Below are 22,731 nucleotides of genomic sequence, written 5' to 3' on the forward strand. Positions count from 1 at the left end.
AAATCTTGCCTTGTCACTGAAATTAGAGAGAAAACATTCAATCTTTCACTATTAAGCATGATGTTATGTGTAGGTTTTCTATAAATGTTTCTTTTAAATTTGAAAAAAATTTCCTTTTATTACTAATGTGTTGATAGTATTTATCATAAAAGGATGTTGAGATTATTCAAATTTCCTGGGTCAACTGAGATTTTCATATGGTTTATATCTTTTATTCTATTAATATGATGTATTATATTACTTGATATTCAGATGTCAAATGTACCTTGTATTCCTGGGATCAACTTTACTTGGTCATTGTGTGTAATCCTTTTTATATGTTGCTAGATTTGATCTGCTTATGTTTTGTTAAGGATTTTGGTATCTATATTCGTAAAGTATACAGGTCTGTATTTTTTTTCTTATTTTGTGAATTTTTATCTGTTCTCTAGTAAAAATTAAAAAGTGGTTCCTCCTGCATCTTCTGAAATACCTTATATGGGAGTTGTATTATTTCATCTTTAAATATTTGTTAGAATTCACCAGTAACACAGTGCAGCCTTGAACTTCTCTTTGTGGGAAGATTTTTAATTACAAATTTAATTTATTCACTTGATATGTATGTATTCAAAATATCTATTTCTTCCTGAGATAGCTGTTATGTTTTCTAGGAATTGGTTCATTATATAAGTAGCATCATTTGTTAGAATAAAGTTGTTCATAATAGTCTCTTATAACCTTTTAAATTTTGGCATTGATTTTAGTAAGGCCCTCTCTTCACTGTTGATTTCAGTGATTTGTATATTCTCTCTTTTTATCTTGGTCAGTCTAGCCAAATTTATCAACTTAATTTATCTTCTCAAAGAACTGGCTTTTAATTTCATTGATTTTCTATATTTCTACATTATTTATCTTTTCCTATAAATAGATAAATATATAATTGTTTCCTTTTTTTGATTTCTGCTCTGCTATTCATTATTTTCCTATTTACTTTGGGTTTTATTTGCCTTTTTAAAAATTATTTTCTGAAATGTTAGCTTATCTTATTGCTATTAGATATTTATTCTTTTCTGATCTAGGCATTTATAGCTGTGAATTTCCTAGCTTCAGTTTTCTCTTGGTATGTGATCAGGAACAAATTACTTAATACTTTTTGTGTCTGTTATCTTGCTGAATATGCTGTAAGGATTTTTTTTTTTTTAAGCACTTAAATGGTAACTGACATGGAGAGTGTCCTATACATTTTAAATCTTAATATTACTGCTGTTTGGAGGGATCTGCCAGTTAAATTTAGGCAATATAATGAAATTAATTGGTTGACATGATAGAAGAGTTTCAAAACTAGTTTAAGTTAAATTTGACACACTAAAAATACTATAGATTTAAATCTTGAGAAAACGCAGTATCATCACTCAAATTTCTGAAACTTTTACATCATCAAATAAAAGGTACAGGCTCCAGCCAGAATATCTTTTTTTTTTTCACATTATTCAAATGATTTTCTTCAATTTAGTCACCCTCTGTAGCTGGGGAGTTATTTCAGATACATGAGACATTTTTAGAACTCCTCAGCAGGATATGCCTCTGGAACCTGGAGCAAATTATTTCGAACAAACTCAGTAAATGAAAGTTTTCATTCTTCACAGATAGATGATTAATTCTGAAAAACAGCTAATTGCTTCAGTTGCTAAATAAGGCAGATTATAAAGTTCAGGAAAAATATTTATGGTTTTAAATGAAATGAGATTTAAAAAACAAAAAAATAATGATTTGTTTTTCTCTACAAGACTGAATGAATATAACTTGTAAGGTGAAGTTTAAAGAAAAAAATCTTTCAAGATGGATAGTCTTGGGAAGTAACTAATTAAGAAATTAATGATTGTTTGTTTTTCTCTGGGTTCGGAGATTTGATTAAATCAAAATCAAGCAAATAAACCAAAAAACAAACAAACAAACAAACAAAAAAAACCCTAACACTGCAGTGAGACTCCTAAGTGTGACCCTCATGGATTTATGGGCCTTTAGAAACACACATTATACTATTTCAGTTCTGCGTGATTCAAATCCCATTTGAATTCACCCACAATCAGATATTATTGAGCTATTTTGTCTAGGTATTTTCAAGTTAACTCAAATCATGCTAAGTTTATGGAAGCCTCAACTGAAAAAGAAAAAAAATAGAATTCCAGGCAAATAGAAGTTATTGATTTTTTCTGCTTTAAGGCAACCAGAAGCACTTCAACAATGGAAGTTACTTGGAGCTCCTGTTCAGGATTTGCCACATATGAGAACTCTAAGTCTGTTTCTGTTTTTGGATCAGTCTCCCTCATCTTCTACTCTACATGTATTTCCTAACCATGTGTTGTTATTATTCATAGTTTCTGCTAGTCATTTTTGGTTTCCTTCCTTAAGCCCCTTCTGCTTCCATTCTTACTGCTAAATGCCAAGATTTTTTTCATGTTTCTTAGTAAAAGTATCCAGGAAATATTGCCAAGACTGATGTCAGAGAGCATGCTGCTTATGTCCTCTTCAAGGAGTTTTATGATTTCAGGTCTTACATTTAAGGCCTTAATCCATTTTGAGTTTATTTTTGTGTATAATGTGAGAAAGTAGCCCAGTTTTATTCTTTTGAATGTAGCTGTCCAGTTTTCCCAACAATATTTATAGTCTTGCCTCCTCTGTTATAGGTTAATTGACCATATAAGTGTGGGTTTATTTCTGGGGTCTCTATTCTGTTCCACTGACCTCTGTGTCTGCTTTCATGCTAATATCATACTGTTTTGGTTACTGTAGCTTTGTAGTATAATTTGAAATCAGGATTCTTGATACCTCCAGCTTTGTTCTTCTTCCTCAAGATTATTTTGGCAATTCTAGGTCTTTTGTGTTTCTTACATATTGTAGAATTATTTATTCTAGTGCTATAAAAATTGTCATAAGTATTTTGATAAGAATTCCATTGAATCTGTAAATTGCTCTGAGTAGTATGGTCATGTTAAAATGGATTAATTTTTCCAACCCATGAGCATGATATATCTTCCATTTGTCTTTGTCATCTTCAATTATTTTCATCAATGTCTTATAGTTTGCTGAGTACAAGTTTTTTTTTTTAACCTCTTTGGTTAGATTTATTCCTACATATTTTATTCTTTTTGAAGCAATTATAAATGGACTTGTTTTCTTAGCTTCTTTTTCTGATAGTCTGTTGTTAGTGTATAGAAATATGGCAGATTACTGTAAATTAACTTTGTATCCTGCAACTTTACTGAATTTATTTACTAGTCCTAATAGTTTTTTGGTGGCATCTTTAGGATTTTCTATGTATAGTATCATGTCATCTGCAGACAGTGACAGTTTTGCTTCTCTCTTTCCAATTGGGATTCTTTTTATTTCCCTTTCTGGTTTGTGTTGGTCTGATTTCTGTGGCTAGAATTTACAATGCTGTGTTGAATAAATGTGTTGAGGGTAGGCATCCTTTTATTGTTTTTTATCTTACAGGGAATGCTCTCAGCTTTTCACCATTGAGTATGTTGTTGCCTGTAAGTTTGTCATATATGGCCTTTATTATTTTGAGGTACATTCTTTCTGTACCCATCTTGTGGAGAGTATCTTAAATGGATGTTGAAATTTCTCAAAAGCTTTTCCCCACATCTATTGAGATGATCACATGACTTTTGTTCTTTACTTTATTAATGTGTTTTATCACATTGATTGATTTGCAGATATTGAATCATCCCTGCATCTTTGGCATAAATCCCACTTGATCATGGTGTGTGGTCTTTTTAATGTAATGTTGACTTGTTTGCTCATACTTTGTTGCAGATTTTTGCATCTATGTTCATTGGTACTGTTGGCCTGTGATTTTCTGTGTGTGTGTGTGTGTGTGTGTGTGTGTGTGTGTGTGTGTGTGGTGTCTTTGTCTGGTTTGGATACCAGGGTTAAATTGGTCTCATAAAATTAGTTTAGAAGTGTTTCTTTCTCTTCAATTTTCTGTAGTAGTTTGAAAAGAATAGGTACTAACTCTTCTTTAAATATTTCATAGAATTCACAAAACCTGACCTGGGAAGACATCTGGTCTTGGACTTTTGTTTGTTGAGAGTTTTTTGTATTACTGATTCAGTTTCATTACTGGTAATCGGTCTTCTCATATTTTGTATTCTTGAGAGAAGAAATATAAATTTTCAGTCTTGGGAGATTGTACATTTCTAGGAATTTATCCATTTATCCATTTATTGGTGTGTAATTATAGTAATTTCTTATGAGCCTTTGTATGTCTGTAGTAGAGTTTTTAAATTCTTCCTCTTTCATTTTTTATTTCATGTATTTGGGCCCTCTTTTTTTTTTTTTCTTGATAAGTCTGGTAAGTTTTATCAATTTGTTTATCTTTTCAAGGAAACAGCTCTTAGTTTCATTGATCTTTTGCTGTTTTCTTTGGTCTCTATTTTATTTCTTTCCACTCTGATCCTTATTATTTCTTTCCTACTAATAACTTTAGGTTTTGTTTGTTCTTTTTCTTGTTCCTTTAGGTGTAAGGTTAGAGTGTTTATTTGAAATGTTTCTTGTTTTCAGATAGAGGTTTATATCACTATAAACTGCCCTCTTAGAATTGCTTTTGCTAATTACATAGATTTTGACCATGTGTTTCCATTTTCATTTGTCCCCAGTTATTTTTTGATATCCATGGAGGAGAAGCATTTCTTACTTCTCTGTTTTCACTAGCAGTACTTAAATACTAAAACAATAATTAGCAAACCACAAAACGAGTGTACATAAGTCTAATGCCATTCTGACATTTCTACTGTTGACTACAATGGTGGACACTAAAATAGTTCATCCAATGTCTATGTTCTCATTTTTCCTATGAAAAAAACCTTTAATTTGTTGGAGTAAGCAATTTTCCCAGTGAAAAACTGGCTATTCTTTGCTACTGAAAGTAGCAGTTTGAGCCAGATCTGGACAATAAGACATCAGCAGAAGTCTTTAACTGAGATGTTGGAAATCATCTTCTTTTCTGAAGAAAAGGAACAATTATTTGTCCCCACATATAGTACATACACTCTGCTTAGTCCTATATTGAACACGGAGATGGTGGTTCCAGTAGAAATAATCACATTACACCGATGACTAAATGCAAAGGAGCATATTTAAAGCTCAAAATAGTAAAACTTTAAAACAGTAAATCTTAAGTCTCTGATGGTATCATTGAGAACATAAACCACTGATGCTGTTAGTAACACACCTCATTAGCTTATGTTGCTTGAGGAAATGATACCTTCATAGGTAAATACACTTATGTTTGGGCTTTATTCACTTACAAGAAACACTCTTGTAATCGCTACCACTGATGCAGGAAAAATGGATGTGGGGCGTGAGGAGGGCCGTTTCCCAGGTCTTGGTTGAGCTCCTGGGATGTGCCCTGCCAAGTGTGGGTCCTTGGCTTGGTGCAGGAAAGCATGCAAGTGCAAGCCATGGTTGAGTAAAGGTAGATTTATTTAGAGAGATACATACTGCATAAAGTGTAAGGCAAGAGAAAGGCAAGGAAAGAGGTGTGGGAGTTGGATGCTCAGGTTAAAGTAAAAGTGGTACACACTCCATATACAGAGTGAAGGCCATCTCCAAAGAGAAGGGAGCAAAAAAGGGCAGCCACGAGGCATGGTGTTGCCAGTTTTTATAGACTCAGTAATTCTATGCCTACAGGTGGGAGGACTATTTCAGCTACTAGGGGAAGGGGCTGGGATTCCCAGGAATTGGGCCACCACCCACTCTTTGACCTTCTATGGTTAGCCTTGGGACTGTCACGGCACCTGTGGGCATGTTATTCATCATGCTAATATGTTACTATGAGCATATGATGAGGCTCAAGTTCTACTAGAAGTCAAATCTCCCACCATTTTAATCCTCAAGGCCTAGTGGGAGTTGAATCTTCCTCCATTTTGTTGTTAACTGGCTGTCATTCCTGGAATGGCTCTGCCCTGCCCACTTCCCTCCTGTCTCACAACCATCTGACACTTATTTAAAAATCAAATATAAAGGATGAGATTCATTTTCTGTCTTTTTTCCTTTGGTGACCCTGTGTTCTTGCTTACAACATGTGCTCAATCTACTTACTCTGGGCTGAGTGGAGAAACAAGAAGGGATCTGTATTCATTGAGCTGTTAACTATGTGTCTGTCTAAGATCTTAAAGTCAGTTCTTCATTTATCCCCAAAACCTCATAAATACAGTGTTATAATTTTTCACAGTTTATAGATAGAATCTGAGGTTCAAAATTATGCAGAAACTAGTCCAAGGTTATACCACTATGAGTATGGAATGTAGATCTGAACCCATATATGCCTTGCTCCTACTTTTAATCACTACGCAATATTGCCTCCTAGAATTAATGATTCATTTTATTATACAAAATGAAAGAGACCAAAATGTAAAGAGACCTTAATGTGCAAGACTTGATTTGCTCAGGATTGATGGAAGAAGAAGGGAAAGTAGAAAAGAATCTTTCTAAGACAACATGTGTGTTTATTGTGTATACAGGTTCATCGTTTATGCATACTTCTATAATTTTCTATATAGTAGTTTCTTTATACTCTATTGAGAGATAATTGTAACCAAAGTGCCAAAATTTATCCCTAGTGGAATTAAAAATGGCCAAGTAATGCACGTTTTAAATTTTTTGAAAACTGCTTCAAGGAAAATACTAACAAGTTGCTAAGAGGCCAATTACTGAGTACTTTGCTAATTAGATTTATTGAACACAGTGTGTTTCTGTTTGTTTTGAAAAGTGATATTTTGGAAACATTTGCAGCAACCATTCTTGAGTTAGAGCTCCCAATGCCCTCATCTTCCCCACCCTGGAGCTGTGGCGTAATTTCAGGACTTTGTAAACTACAGAATCTAAGGCCAATCTGCATTTCAAAGGAATGTGAGTGGCTGCAGTCCTGCCAGTTCCATTCCCTACAATTATGTAAATAACAATTTGATAATAAGAAGCCTTTATATAAATGACTTAAATGGATCCCAATATATTCAAGAGAACTATCTCATATTTTTCATCTTTAATGAAAAGAGGAAATGCTTGAACATCTCACAGTGCTATTGTCTGTCTGCTTCTCATCATTCTCCCTCCCACCTTCCTCTCTCACTTTCTTCTCCTTTGAAAACATGCTTTCTTCTTTCATTATGAAATTGGCAATAGGTAGGCAAATAGTGAGATGAGTACACAAATCACTATGGTACACAGTGTCAGCAGGCTTCAGAATAGCTAGTGTTATACTCAAAGAGGAATAAAATATGAAAACACTTTTCTAAGCAGATTTAAACCAATAAAATACATAGGGAAGAGAGAAAGAATAGAAAAAAGCATTAGAATTAGGGGCATGAAAATGACTTTTATTAAATATTCATCACCCCTTACTCTTCAGCCAAATAAGAACTGATATATGCTGAATTTTGTCTGTTTTTTGAGAATTGTTTTGTTTTTGTTAGGAATTGTTTGACAACATCTGCAGTTTTTATTCTGGAGGGTAGTCATACTCCTTAGTTCTGGCAAGAACGAACCACATAAAAGACAATACTAGTTGTTTTTCATGTGTCATCGCATTTGTCTTCAACTCAAATTTATGATGTAAAGAAACTCTATTTGTAGGTGATAGAATAAAAATATATCTTTAAACATTTTGTGAAGGTTATACAACCAGAAAATGTTGAAGCTAGAATTCAGCTTCGGTCCTGCTGATGTCAGTTCCGCTTCTCTTTCTACTAGGAGGCATCACAGAAATGTGAAAATGTTTGAATATTGCAAGATGCATTTTTATGAACATTAAAGAACAAGATAACCTACTGGAAATTGGATTATTTTTTCCTTGAGTAAATAGATCTGTTGAATACCTATTTGATCAGATATTCAAGAGGAAGACCTCATTTCTATTACTTTTCACAAAGAAACAAAGCATAGAGTAAAAACTAAATAAACAAGCCAGAAAGAGAAAGAGAAATACACATTTGATATCACTTATATGTGGAATCTAAAAAACAAAACAAAACAAACAACAACAAAAAAAAACCCAGACTAATGAATTTACTTACAAAACAGAAACAGACTCACAGACATAGAAAACAAACTTATGGTTACCAAGGGGGAAGGAGGTGGGAAGGGATAAATTGGGAGTTCGAGATTTGCAGATACTAACTAATATATAGAAAATAGATAAACAACAAGTTTATACTGTATAGCACAGGGAACTACATTCAATTATCTTGCAGTAACTTATGGTAAAAATGGCTATGAAAACGAATATATGTATGTTCCTATATGACTGGAGCATTGTGCTGTACACCAGAAATTGATACAACATTGTAAACTGACTATACTTCAAAAAAAAAAAAAAACCCAAAAAACAAAATAAACAAAATCAATTACTATTAGCACTAAGTTGTTTGGTGCTCACCAAAGATGGAGTAGGTATTAAAGACCTAGAGAAAAGTAAAATTGACCTCACAGTTGTGTAGGATTCAATCACATAAAATAGAAGCGGGAAGCCATTGTATCATAGAAGGTGATTCTTTTCTTCAAGAGAGAAACTCCTAATTTCCTTTAAACACTGGATAATTTAGTACTTTATCTTGAATGCTTATTGTTTGTGTTAGAAATGTATGGGGAAACACATGTTCCATTAAATTAATGTAGACTTTCACCTGCAGAAAAGTGGTTTAATGGGAGGTATTATGAAATTTTATAATACAGTTCAGACTGTCCTTCCTGTTTCCCATTGTTCCCACCTTCTTAGACTTTTTCCTGTGCAGTCTTAGCGAGCTACCTAAATTCAAATATAACCCATGGCAAAACTCTTCAATCGTTCTACATTTTTCACAATAGTGATTTCCAAACTTTCTAGCTGAGGAATCATTTACTCCACATAGTTATATGTGAGACTAAAAGTTAAATAAATAATGAAATATTTCTGTGTAATTAAAGGTTTATATATCATAAAATGTTAACATTTTTTGTTATAAAACTAGTTACTTATTTACTTTTAAATCATTTCAATTTTAATAATGTTTTAAAACTGTCTATTCCAGACAATAGTTGTAATACTATCTAGAAAACTTTTGATTACCAAACATGGATCATATTCTCATTGTAAAATGGAATACTGAAACATATTCTAATCATAAACCATGTAATACTTATGCAATTTCTAAGCTTGCAATGCTTAGCTTGCTTGGGCCAGAAATTTAAAAATAAAATGCCATTTATTTAAAAAATTCATAAAGTAGTTTCTTGAATTAGTGAACTGTTCATTTAAAGGATGATGAATAGATTATCAGCAAGTTTAGTTTATTTTTAGAGTTTGATGTATCTCTCCAAATATATCATATAACATTTTTGGGTTTCCAAGAATATAATTTAAAGAAAAATCTCAGGGACAGTATTGCTTATCTTTTAAATTAATTCACTCAAAACTGTAAAAGTCAAATTGTTTAATGAGCCCAAGCCTTGCTTGAATTTTCTCATTGAATTCTGAATCGATGAAAATTGATTTCAGGGTGATATCTTTGCAACACAGAATTATCTAATTGAGTTTATTTACCTTGTTAAAAATAGCAAAGCATGCAGGTTGGTATAATCATATTGTATTAGAGAAGTATTTCATTAATGGGATTTTCTTTGTGGTGAAAAACTAGTGATTTCTTGTCACATTAGAAAAATTTGTACCAGCACCTTTCCTCAGGTTAGTCAATGTACTTCAGAATAAAAATGGACATTCTGCAAACCACTCCTTGTTTCATTAAAAATAAATCTAGAATGTCAACAATTTGAAAACTTAATGAATTCACACGTATATATTATTATTTGACATGATTTTTTGTTTAATACTGTCATCATCTTAAGTTACCAACGCTTATCTACCTAACATCCCATAATTGTCCGAACACATTTCAACAGCAGATTTAATATGAACTGGCACTCCTTTAATTTTCTGCCATTGCTTTTACTCCATCAATACAATTATCCTTCTGTCACCATCAATATAATCATTCTTCATGAGGTCTCTAGCTACATGGCATATTTATCTATTTATATATTGTCTATCTCACCCTCTAATGTCTAAGACTTTCTGTATGTGCCTCATTTTCTGCTAAATACTTTGAATTTAGAAAAGTTCTGTACTTATTATAGATGCTCAATAAATGTATTTTTGAATTAATGAATATACTTCTGATTTCTTCTTTGATTTAAATGATGCTAATTGTGACTATAGACAAGTGACTCCCTTGTCTATAACACTTGTAAGTGGTGTCCGCATCATAGTCTAGTCAACATTTCTTTCTGAATACGAATGTCTGTTACATATGTGCATTTATATTATAAGATTAAATTTTTTTTGCATTTTTATTCTCATAGTGTGATTGAATTTAGGCTGAAAAGAGCAAGAGTTATTTTATGCTTATTATGTTTTGTTTCAATATAATGTAATTTGGCAAGGATCATATGATTATCTTGCAAAATCACTTGCAAAATTTCACCTTGTAGACATGGGCAATATATTATAATAACTAAAAATATAAAATAATTTTCTTGATTCTTTCTTATATTTTTTGTAATCTTTTGTAATTACAACTACTATCAAGGTAAATTTTTCAAATGAATAACCAGTTTCAACTGCTTCTTAAGTGAGCAGGTGCCCTAGTCCCCCAAGCTGGATTAGGAGTATAGTGCAAACTCCAATATTCCCCTATAGAATTGGGATATATAACTTCTATTTGATGGAGAACTTCTGATAAGACATTTACCAAAATCTCATGGAAACAAAAAAACAGAACCAAACCTAGAACCATTCCCTTCAATAAATTATTTGCAGTATTCCTACTGAGTTCTTCCTCTCTGGTTACATCCAAGTACAAAAACAAAGAACGTTCAGATTATAGTTCAGTGAAGAAAACCAACAAGTTTCAGGTAAGGTAAAACTAGTGATGGAAGATTTCCACATAGTATAATAAAGAATATAGATTACATTAAATCTCTTTCTAAAGTAGACACCATCTAGGTAAAGAAAATTTGGAAAAAGTAAAAGGAGTAGAATTTACATGCAGAATACCACTGAAAAATACCAAGAGAGAAAATTAAATCCTCTAAGAAGAGTATATATAACACTTGACAGACACAAAAATTGCTATAGAAAAATTTTGTAGAGAAAATTAATTCAATATGACAAGATCTCAAAGATATGAAGATAAAACAGCAGAGAAATAAAAATGAAGACTGTGGAACTAAAGAAGCAAATTGATGAACAAAATAAATCTATCAAAACCCAGTATATATTAGAATATAAATGGATGAGATAATTTATGATTGAAAATCAAGTTTCTTCTGTAGAAAGAAAGATTGGTAATTTATTAAAGGAAGAAAAAAATTCACTTAAAACAATGGAAAAATTAAAGAAAGATACATGAATGTTCTAAAATACTCCCACAGAAATATAATTAATAAAATTTAACATTAAAAAGATAAAAAATGGTTTCCTGAAATAAGATTCAGATCTGAATATTTAAAGGATGAGCATGTGTTAGAAAAAATTTTGATCCAGAATGGAAAAATCAAGACATGCCTGATTACCTTACTGAATGTCAAACATAAAAGAAAAACAAACAAATGAAAAAAGAACCACAGAAGTACAATTTAATCAACTTTAATGAGGAAGAAAACATAGCTGGACTTTCACTTCTAACACGTCTACAGATAGTGGAAATGTCTACAGTATTGAATGAGGGACAAAAAGCATCCTAATAGCATTACATCTGTTGTATATGTCTGTACGTACCCATAACATCTCTGTATTATGCCTGTTGTATAAAGCCAATAGATAAGCATTTGTAGATTTGAAAGCAATCTCCAGAACTGAGTTGGTGACAAAATCTAGCTGACAGTGTAAACACTACAATCAAAGGCTTAACCATACTCAGTAGAAGCCAGAGACCAATATCTCAGTATCTGAGAAAAAGTGTGGCCCCAATTTTGTACCTACCATAGTCAATCAAGTGGAAGGAATGTGATGTGTCAAGGACTGAAGCTCCTCTGAGCCCTTCTTAATGGGCACCAAGGATGGGAGGTTTGATTGAGTCCAAAGAACAATACATTTATATTAAGAAACTGGTTTATAAAGAATAGTGTGAGCATTTAACCCACTTACACGTAAAACTAAGAAAATATATTGTTGGAGAATAATGTTTATAGAGGAAAATAAAAATGGTCTAAATCTTGACAGTCTCGAGGAATAGAATAACTCAAATGGAGTCTGGGAGAAAGGGAGAGAATCAAGTGTGAATTCTCATAGCAAAGAGTGAAAACATTCTCATATTGAATCACGTAATTAATTGTAATGTCTTTTAAAGTTCTTCACAATCTTAAATTAGAGAATTGTTATCTTGAAATAAAATATCACGTTGGAAATAAACAATTATCTAGATCTGTATGGTCCACTACAGAATTGAGAAGACTGCTGAGCAGTTGAACTGCAGCTGGTCTGAAATAAGATGTCTTATTAAGTGTAATATACACACTAGATTTTAAGGGCATATGAAAAAGAATGAGAAACATCTCATTAAATATGTTTATTTTGATTATGTGTTAGAAATAATAGTATTTTAGATATATTGGGTTAAATACAATACATATTAAAATTAACTTCACCTCTTCCTTTTTAAACTGTTACTAGATGGTACTAGAAAATCTAAAATTATGTATGTTCCTCACATTATATTACTATTGGACAGAACTGACTTAAAACATTTGATTTACTTTATATAATATAATATAATATAATATAATATAATATAATATAATATAATATAATACAATATATTTAGTATCTCACAGGGTTGTAATTTAAAATGTTTTGGATATATTATAAATACATGTAATATATCCAAAATTATCCAACATAAGTATAATAAAATCATAAATATTAATATATATGATCTCTACTATTTGAAATTCAATTGTTTTCAAATTTAATGTGATTGTTACATAATTCTATGTCAACATTTTATCAACTGACTATGACTTAGAAATCTATGGGTGAGAAACAAAATTAGCAGCACTTTAGCTATGTGGCTTACATTATTATTAGGCTTTTTGAATCTTCTTTCTGATTTCAGAATGCTTAGTGATCTGCTCTTTTGTTTTCTGTACTTTATTTCAAGGATAATGGTTCCCTTCATTATTGTATCTTTATTTCTGAGATACCAGCTGTATTGCAATCTCATTACTGTTTACAGCTACTGTTTGAACTCTTTCTCACAGTGAAATTTTCAAAGAAAACTTATTATATCTATTTTTATATCACTTATCCCTTCCTTAGCACCCTGTGGTTAAAGTGCTATGAACCCCCTTCACTTCTATCTGTCACTTTAATAAAGCAAATTGCTTTAAGGTCACTTGATAAACTTAATATCCTCATTTTCTTTGACGTTCATTAAGCCTTTATTGTTTTAATCTTCTGTTTTCTACATTTTGTGTCAGCCTTTTCCCTCCTGTAAGAATCTGCTCTTGACTGTGCTATTTCCTCAGTGTAAGCCCCATAGTTTCCGGTTCACTCATCTCCTCTAAGATACTAACTTCTAAGTCTCTGTCCCAGCCCTGAACTCTTACTGTGCTCCAAATCTATATTCACGAGGACTCAAGAATCCTGTTACAACGTTTGTCATTCCAGTTCAGTATGCCAAAAGCCGAAGGAGATAACTTGCCTTTGTAAGTCCACAATACTCTCATTTCCATATTCATTTCAATTGTATCAGCATTCTCTACTTACTCAGGCCAGAAACCTGGTAGATTTTACTCCATAACCCCTTTTATCTACTGCAAAACCAAATTATTTATTTGTATATATTATCCTTCAACTTCATATATTCTTCTGTCTAATTCTGTCAACAGACCATCCTCACTAATTCTTATCTAGAAAATTGAAATGACAGAAATAATCACTTGGTCTCCATCTCTTTTTTTCCAATCTGTATAATATATGATATAGGGGTTACTGACTGTATTACATCTAAAAATCTATCTGAATCTTTGCAGCACTTTCCCTCTCTCCCATCCACTAATAGCAATGTTCATATATTTATTAACATGGATATTAGTCAGTATGAATTCTGTCAATGTGATTTTAGACATTGCCTCAATTTTCTATTGCTACTGTATTAAATTACTGCAGATTAGTATCCTAAGACAACACATTTATTATCTTTCCATGACTGGTTTGCTCCAAATTGTACAATGCCAAAATCAAAGTATGGGCCAGCTGGGCTCTTACTGGGAGATCCTTAAACGAATCTGCCTCCCAGCTCATTCAGGCTGTTGATGAATCCTGTTCCTTGTGGTTGTAGGACTGACGTCCCCATTTCCTTGCTGATTATCAGCTGGCAATGTGGGACAATATCCTTTTATGTTACAAATTTCTCTGATCTTCTCCTCCACCTCATCTCTCTTGCTTCCTTTTCCATCATGTCTCTGCTGCTTGTAGCCAGGGAAGTTTCCACACCCTTCTGGTGCCTTAACTCTCCCTGTAAAAGTGTGGAGGCATGAGTTGAGGGATAGAGTCAGTGTCTGTTAAGAGTCAATGTCACAGAAATAGCAATCTAACTGAGTCGGTGTTATTTTTTCTATCCTCCTGATTTGCTGTGTTTGGGAAAACTCAGTGCCTATACCAGGAACATTTCTTGTCTAATCCCTTGGAGACATAATTTCAAATTGAGGATTATCCTGTAGAAAAAGCCTGACTCAATCACAGCTCAGTTTCAGCAGTTCATAGGTCTGGGTAGCTCTCCCACAACCAGACAAGTAGCAGGGAAGATTTTGGCTTAAAGGCATCCATGTGAGGATTAAATTTCCAATTTATAATGGTCTCTGGGCTGGCTCCCTTGTCTGACTCTCCAGTCATATTCTCTTTATCCCTAAAGTCCCTGTCACTGAAGCATATTCTTTTCTAAAAGCACAAAAACCAAAGAGGATGTATGCTCTAGGCTTTCCAAATGTCACTTGCACATTTTGGCTATAAATAATTTAAATTTCTGCACTGTTTTGATAGTGGCCTTCACAAATATTCATGGGCACATTGTCCCAGGTTGGATGCATATTCCATAGAAGATCACTTTCATCAGAGGAAAAAATGTCCTCTTTCACAGCCTTTTCCAACTTTTTTCTTAAGTCTCAGGTGGCATTTCCTGGGTTTTGGGAGATGGGCCATCCAGACCGATGTAAGCGCCTCTTTTTTCGGGGATAAAGTAACTCAACTTCATAAATTTAGAATATTAAAGAGATCATTAAACTTAACCTCTTATCTCTTTCTTTTTATGGTTTCTTTTCTTTCTGATAACTACCTTCTATCTTTTCAGGATTATTAAAACTTTCTGGAGAACTATGCATTTGTATTACATGTACAAATGTATTACATCATTTATATTTTTATTACATACACCCAAATGTTTCTCTTGAAATATTAAACCAAGCTTCACTCTCATTCACCAGGTAAGAAAGTTCCATTTTTCATAAATCCTTACACACAATGCTTATCATAATTAAAAAAGCTACTTTGTATTTTGTTTTTATGTAATTTTATATTATTATTTTATTTTCAGATGGAGTGAGCAGTGGGAACTTGATGAACATTTTAAATCTTTTTTCAAAGAAAAATAAAGATGTAACCAAAATTTTGTTCAATTTCAGGAGATTCTGTGACCTCAGCTTTAATATAATTATTTTTTATGAGTACAGTATTAAAATAAATGATAAAATTTAAAAGTCCTATATGCTCTAACTATATATAAAAGTTAAAAGCTAATGTACTGCCAAAATTAAAATAAACTATAGTTTGCAATTCAGTTGAACTTCATTATAGCAGCTATAGAAATAAATCATGAAAAGAAGTTTTTAATGTCATCTTTGTTCCAATGTACAAGCTGCTATAATTAAGCCCTTGAATTCAGTTATGTTACCAGGGACCTTAAATATAAAGTAAAACAATAATATTTGGTTAAATACATGCAGATGGTTAGAATTCTAATTATGCTTGGTTACAGTTACCTGGAGCCAATGAATGAGAGACTTGGGAAATGGAGTCTATGTGAGTTAGGATATTATGATATTCAATATTGTACTGGATATCATAGCCTTTTATTGGATGCTGGATTTATATTAGCTATTATAGCTTTTTTCTTTTATAGTCGTCTGAATAATTAGAAACACAGAGACTATTTTGGATTATGACCTGGAAATGAATTGAGAGTGATGACTTGCAAGGTGCAAGGTAGTGTTGAATATTCAGATTCTACAGATCATGATCACCTTAGACTGGAGGTACTTGTGAAGGCATTATAAAAGGCAATAACATAAAAATTGGTAAAATGAAAGGTAAAAATATTAAACTTTCTAAGATGGACTGTAAGAAAATGAGTGCAGAGCAGAGCGATCTCCTGCTGAGTTTGTATGTCATATGGGAAATCCCAAGAGGAAATGTGTGTCCTCAGGGTCAAAAGGAAAGATTCAGTGTTTGGAAATTAGTTACTAGTGTTGGCTCTTCTAAATATATTTTTTGCTTTTTTACATTTAAAAATGTATTTCTCTTGTTTTCTTAGATGTCTCAGAGAAAAATTTCCAAATCTATATTTTTTGAATTTATTCTAGTTCTTAGGCACCCTCTAGCTCAGTTCTTTGTATGATATAACCCTTAGTTATATGCCTACTTAGAAATCACCCCTTAGTCTTGAAGATGAAATGATTTTCTCACACCCACAATATAGGAGGAGAAGAGCTGAGATCTGAGAAAAGATTGGGTGGATTCCAAAGCCAACACTCATTTGCTAAGTCATAAAGTAAAATACCCAAGAACTTGTTATAACTTTTTAAAGTTTCTAGTCAGACTTAATTATAAATATAGTTAGAATAATAAACCCATTAATACCAGAAAGTTGCTATTGCTAAAGAGATGCCCTATTTTGAAGAACAATTTCATGTCATGTCTATTTCTGATTGAGTAATGGCATATACCAAAAGAAATTCTTCCACTATCATTAAAATAAAGTCCAAGCATGACTTTTAACTTGCTTTCTTCTGGCACTATCTACCTCGTACTGTGGTTCCATATGTGCTAAGTGACAAGTGCTTACTTATACAAGCCATAATCTCACGAATATTTTCTAGTCCCTAGGGCTAACACACTCCCCTCTCTCCAACCACCACACATGCTCTTCTACCCACTATTTCCTGGCAATATTGTGAATGTTAGAAATATGAATTTGGTCATTTGATGACTAAAGTATATTTCTAGTATATATTTGGTCTTCCTCCATGGTTCCTGGCTCACAGTTCACAAAACCCTTGGAATTTTCTGAGCAATAAGAGCAAAGGGGGCTTCTTTGGCCATAATATCTGGTCTCTTGTGCTCATTTCCTGAAAATGGTTCAGACCCATAGAGGTGAAATGGGTGTCTTGCTAGTCATAACAAGCTCCTTTCCACCACAACTGGGTTTATGTTAATGAGGTGACTTTTGGAAAGCATCTAAGAATGAGGGATGGTTGCCAGGGGCACCAACCCTGAATAGAGGGGTAGAACCTTCAGTCCCATTTCTTGATTTCCTGGGAGGGGAGAGGGGCTGGAGGTCGCATTAATCATCAATGGCCAATAATTTAATCAGTTGAGCTTGTGTAATGAAACATCCTTAAAAACCTAAAAGGAAGGGGTTTGGAGAGCTTCCAGGTTGAGGAAAAAGAACACTTCCACATGGCACTGTGCTGGGCCCCAAATTCCAGGAGGACAGTAACTCCTTTGCTTAGGACTTTTTCCTATAAATCTCTTCATCTTGGCTGTTGATGTGAATCCTTTAATATTTTTTAAAATAAATAGGTAATCTAGTAAGTAAAACGTTTCTCTAAGTCCTCTGAGCTGCTCTAGCAATTTAATCAAAACCAAGGAGGAGGTCTTGGGAACCTCTGATTTATAGCCACTCAGTCGGAAGTACAGATAACAACCTGAGCTGGTGTTTGACATCTGAAGGAGGAGGCAGTCTTGTGGGATTGAACCCTTAACTTGTGGAATCTGATGATACCTCTGTGTAAACAATGTCAGAATTGAGTTGAAATGTAGGAACACCCAGCTGGTGTCAAAAATTGTTGTTGGTGGAGAAACATTCCTTACATGTTGGGAGTTGGGTGCAGAACCCTTTCAAAAGTTATACAAATACTTTAATTTATAAAACCTAGCAATGGAATAAATACTGTAATTTCAAAGTTATGACATGTATAAAAGATACTTTGAGGTATCTGCTGCAACAAACATTTTATATGAAAATTTCTCTGATTTCTACTGACAGAATCGTAATGATGCTCACACGATTGTGGTTTCCACTGTATTAATGGAAGGAAATTCTAAATAATAAAGATTAGTACAAATAAAGATATAAAACACCTTTATCCAAATTCACAGATTTCCTGATTCTTTTGCAAGATCCTGTGTTAGGAACCTCTGTTCTTGAATGTCATGTTAAAATAAGAATTTTCACGAACATTCTCTGCACACTGTCTAAATTGTAACTGAAATGGTCTTCACTTTGTCAGCCAGAAACAATCTAATTGAGAAGGCAGCAATTTCAGTTCGTACATGTTTTACTGTGTTCTTTTACACCACTAGAACATTCACATGATGATTCCAAATTTCATTATTTTTACTCAGACCATTTTAAAAAGAATTTAGGGATATTTAAGCTTATGATGAGAAACATGAAATTGTACTGTTTAAATGAAGATCTGAATTGAAAATCCATATGGCCAGGTGTGATATTGTGATTTATAACAAATATATGTTTGCTCTTCCTCCACAGTTCCTGGGTCACAGCTCCCAAAACCCTTAGAGTTTCCTGAGTGATAAGAGCAATGGGAACATCTTTTGTCATAATATTTCATCTTATTCTCAGTTTCTAAAATATGCTTCAGAGCCATAAAAGTGAAATGGATATCTTGCTATTCATAATAAATCCTTTCCACTGAGTTTATGTTAATGAGATGACTTTTGAGAGCATCTAAGGATGAAGCTGGTTGCCAGGGAAACTAACTGTGAATAGAAAGGTAGAAATTTCAGTCCCACCACCTGATTTCCAGGGAGGAGAGAGGGGCTGGAGGTTAAATCAATCACTAATGACAAATGATTTAATCATCTTATGTACGAAAAACTCAAACAGAGAGACCTTTCAGGTTGGTGAACACGTGGAGTTTTGGGGAGAGTGGCTCAGAGAGAACACAGGAGCTCTGTGCCCTTTTCCCATACCTTCTATGTATGTCTGTGTATGTCTATGTATGTTCTATGTATGTCTTCCATCTGGCTGTTCCTGCATCCCTTTATAATAAACAAGTAATTTGTTTCTTTGAGTTCTGTGAGTCAACTTAAGGAGTAAGTCATGGGAACCTGTGATCTACAGCTAGCTGGTCAGAAGTACAGGTAACAAACAACCTGGACTTGGCAGTTGGAATTCTGAGTTGGAGGAGGTCTTTGGAATCTCTGATTTATTGTCTGCTGGTTAGAAGCACAGGTAATAACTTGGACTTGTGACAAGGATGTGAAGCGAGGTGGGGGACAGTCTTGTGGGACTGAACCCTTAAGCTGTGGAATCTGATGCTATTTCTGCATAGCTACTGACAGAATTGAGTTGAATTCTTTAAAACCCTGCTGGTGTCCTAAAAGTTGCTTGTTGTTTGTGTAAGGACTCCTCTGAAGAGTGGAATTGAGTCTAAGAATCTAATTTACCAGGGGAACATGAATTTAAAAAATTATCAGAAATATAAATATGTTCCTAGTAATTTCTATACTTTTTTATGTTATGGGAGTATTTCTATATTCTTTTTGTTATGACAACTGAACATTTTTTTTCATAGATTATACTTGCTTTGTTTGTCTCAGAGTTTATTGTTCACAATCACATATTTTAACAAAAACATTGAACTCATAACTCCCCAAGAGATAGGATATGAATCTATATGACAGCACAGATCTTAATCACCATCATACTTTTACATGTAACAAAACCATAAAAATTGACTTTATTCTTTTAGATTTTGGAATGACATACCAGAAAGAACTTAATGCTGTGATCCACTAAAATGCGATATTCTTTGTCACCTTAATCTTTCAGCAATTCTCACCAATCTGCAGGCAATATTGAATATTGAATCCCAGGGAAATTTCAGCTTGAGCTACTCTGCTTCAATGTCAAAAATTAGGGAAAAAAAAATCTTGCCAATGTTGGCATATGAATGTAAACGAAACTTCCTGATGATTGTTGCGAGTTTGAAGCAACACCTGCTGTCTTTTCGAAATAATTTGCATCTGTTCTTGGTTTTCTGTGGGCTCTGTTTAATGAGCCACAGACAGATGCTTGGATCAGATGTCACCTTGCACAGCTGGGGCTGCTGAGTCAACAAGCACGCTTCTGCTCCATTCCCGTCTCCTTGCTGGCACAGCTGTCCTTTTCAGTACATTGGGTTTGAGGTTACAGTGTTGATGATTCCACTGAGCTCAGTTTTCTTTTGAGTCAAAAATCTCATCATACGCAGACAGACCATCAGCCTCTTTTCTTGGGCTGATGAGACTGGTTTACACTCTATTAGAACTCTGTACTTGTATATCTCAATAGCGGACCTCATGAAAAACAACACCCTTCCAAATGAGGTAAAATGTTAACAATTTGAGACAATAGATGAAGGGCTTTTATGAGTTCATTGTATATATCTTCCAAGTTTATCAGTGATATCAACAAAATAAGGGATTCGTAGGTGGGGACTGGAGCCGCAGGGAGCAAAACAATCTCCATTGGCATTACTTCCACCCAAGAGTGTCTACTGGACCCAAACTCAACTAGCAGTAAATCAATTTTCTTTTAATTGAAAAAGTTTATGAAAAGCATGACTAATTCCAGAGCAAATTCATTTCAGAGACACGTAAATTCCCAAATGCAAAACCACTTTTGTGTTGGTCCTTTTCCCTTCAGGCCAAGAAGGAAAGAGAGGAATAGTTGAAAATTCATTGAAATCTATCACTATATTTTACATTCAAACATGAGGTTAAAATGGAAGTTGGCACTTTTCTGAGATGATTTAATTTCCAGCATTATATACAAATGTTACAAAACAAAGAGAAAGTGACTATCCTGATATTAGTTCTTACGACCTAGAAGAGAGTTTTCCCTCAGATACAGATTCTCATTTGAATGATGGGAAGTGAAGCAGACGCAGTAAATGCGGAAGGATTCATTTTCCAAAATTCTCTTGCCCTCTAAGTTTGGAATCCAAAATGATTTTTAGTATAAATTTTAAGTAATTGATGGAAAAAACCAACTAAGAAGGCAAAAGGATTCTGTTAAGAAATTTGGAAAAGGAGCAGAACACAGTAGAAAAAATATTTGAGCCAGTATTTTAAGACAGTATTTCAGGCCCTTTACTCCAATGTTCACTGTTTGAAGGTTTTATAAAAATCACTTAACCTCTTTTGAGTCCCCTCAACTGGCTTTATATGCAGTTTTTGCAGGTATAAAAGGAGATAAATTACTAGATTCTGCTTTGAAAACTACAAGACACCATAGTATATTGAGTGTTACGAACATTGACCAAGAGGAGTTTCTTACTATTTATTCATGTTTTTCCCCAAAATAAACAGGTGTCTCTTTTAACCCCCCAAAATATATGTGTTGCTTCGATTAAAAAAATTTGAGTGCATTTACTGAATGCCTACTAAGTTAAAGAAATTATATTAGGCATTTTGTTGCGGGGAGGGCGGATTGATGAAGGCTGCAAAGACAGATAGAGGATATATCTGAAAGAGTTAAATTGCTGTCAACAGATTTCTTGATTTGCTCCCTCCCCTGCAGCCCAAGGTCCCAAGAACGATTAACCCCAATAATCCAAGGACTTGCTCTGGGCCCAAGTGAGCAAACACAGTAGGTGATAACTAGCTTTAGTCACAAATGTAAAATATACCATATGTGAAGCCCAGATTTTGTGACCCTGCATGTCACCGTGATTTTAAAAATGCTCCCAAATGAGATGGCGGACTAGAATTGGCCTTTCAGCAACGCAGGAGCCCTAAAACTGAGGTCTTCTGGTGCTCTTCAGGATTTTCGAGCTGTAATACTCCCAGTAAACAACTCTGGTTAAACTATGTGTGTGAGTTCAGAGCACATCTACAAAGCATAAACAACAAATTTTAAAAGAAAGTAATAAGAGAAGATGAAAAATGTTCTAAAACAAAAAAGTAAACAATAATAACACCAATATCAAAAAAAAAAAAAAAAAGCAATCCCAATCACACCATACAAACTGGGGGAAACTAATGTCAGAAAGACAGCGTCAAACTGGGAAAAACTGAAAAAATATTAAAGAACAACCAAAGATCAAAAGGGATCAGGGTGACTTGCATGAGACAGGCACCATAACTATGTGTTGTACCTGTCTCATGTGTGTAACTTTTCTCTAATAGGGGTCCCAGGATTACAGGTATAATTGGATTATTAAAGGGAACACAGTGATTTTATTTCCCCATTAATCACTGGATTCAATTTGCCTTATTTATCAGGGGTCTTTCATTTGCAAAAAGCAGAATTCAATGTCAAAACAGCCAAATATGAGAGAGAATTTCTCAGTTCTCTCCTTATCATGAAAAGCATAAGTTAGCTAGTTTCAGGCATGGCTCAAGGAATATCCTCAGAATTCAGTCTCTTT

This window comes from Camelus ferus, chromosome 10 (genome assembly GCF_009834535.1).
Source record: "Camelus ferus isolate YT-003-E chromosome 10, BCGSAC_Cfer_1.0, whole genome shotgun sequence".
NCBI classification, from domain to species: domain Eukaryota; kingdom Metazoa; phylum Chordata; class Mammalia; order Artiodactyla; family Camelidae; genus Camelus; species Camelus ferus.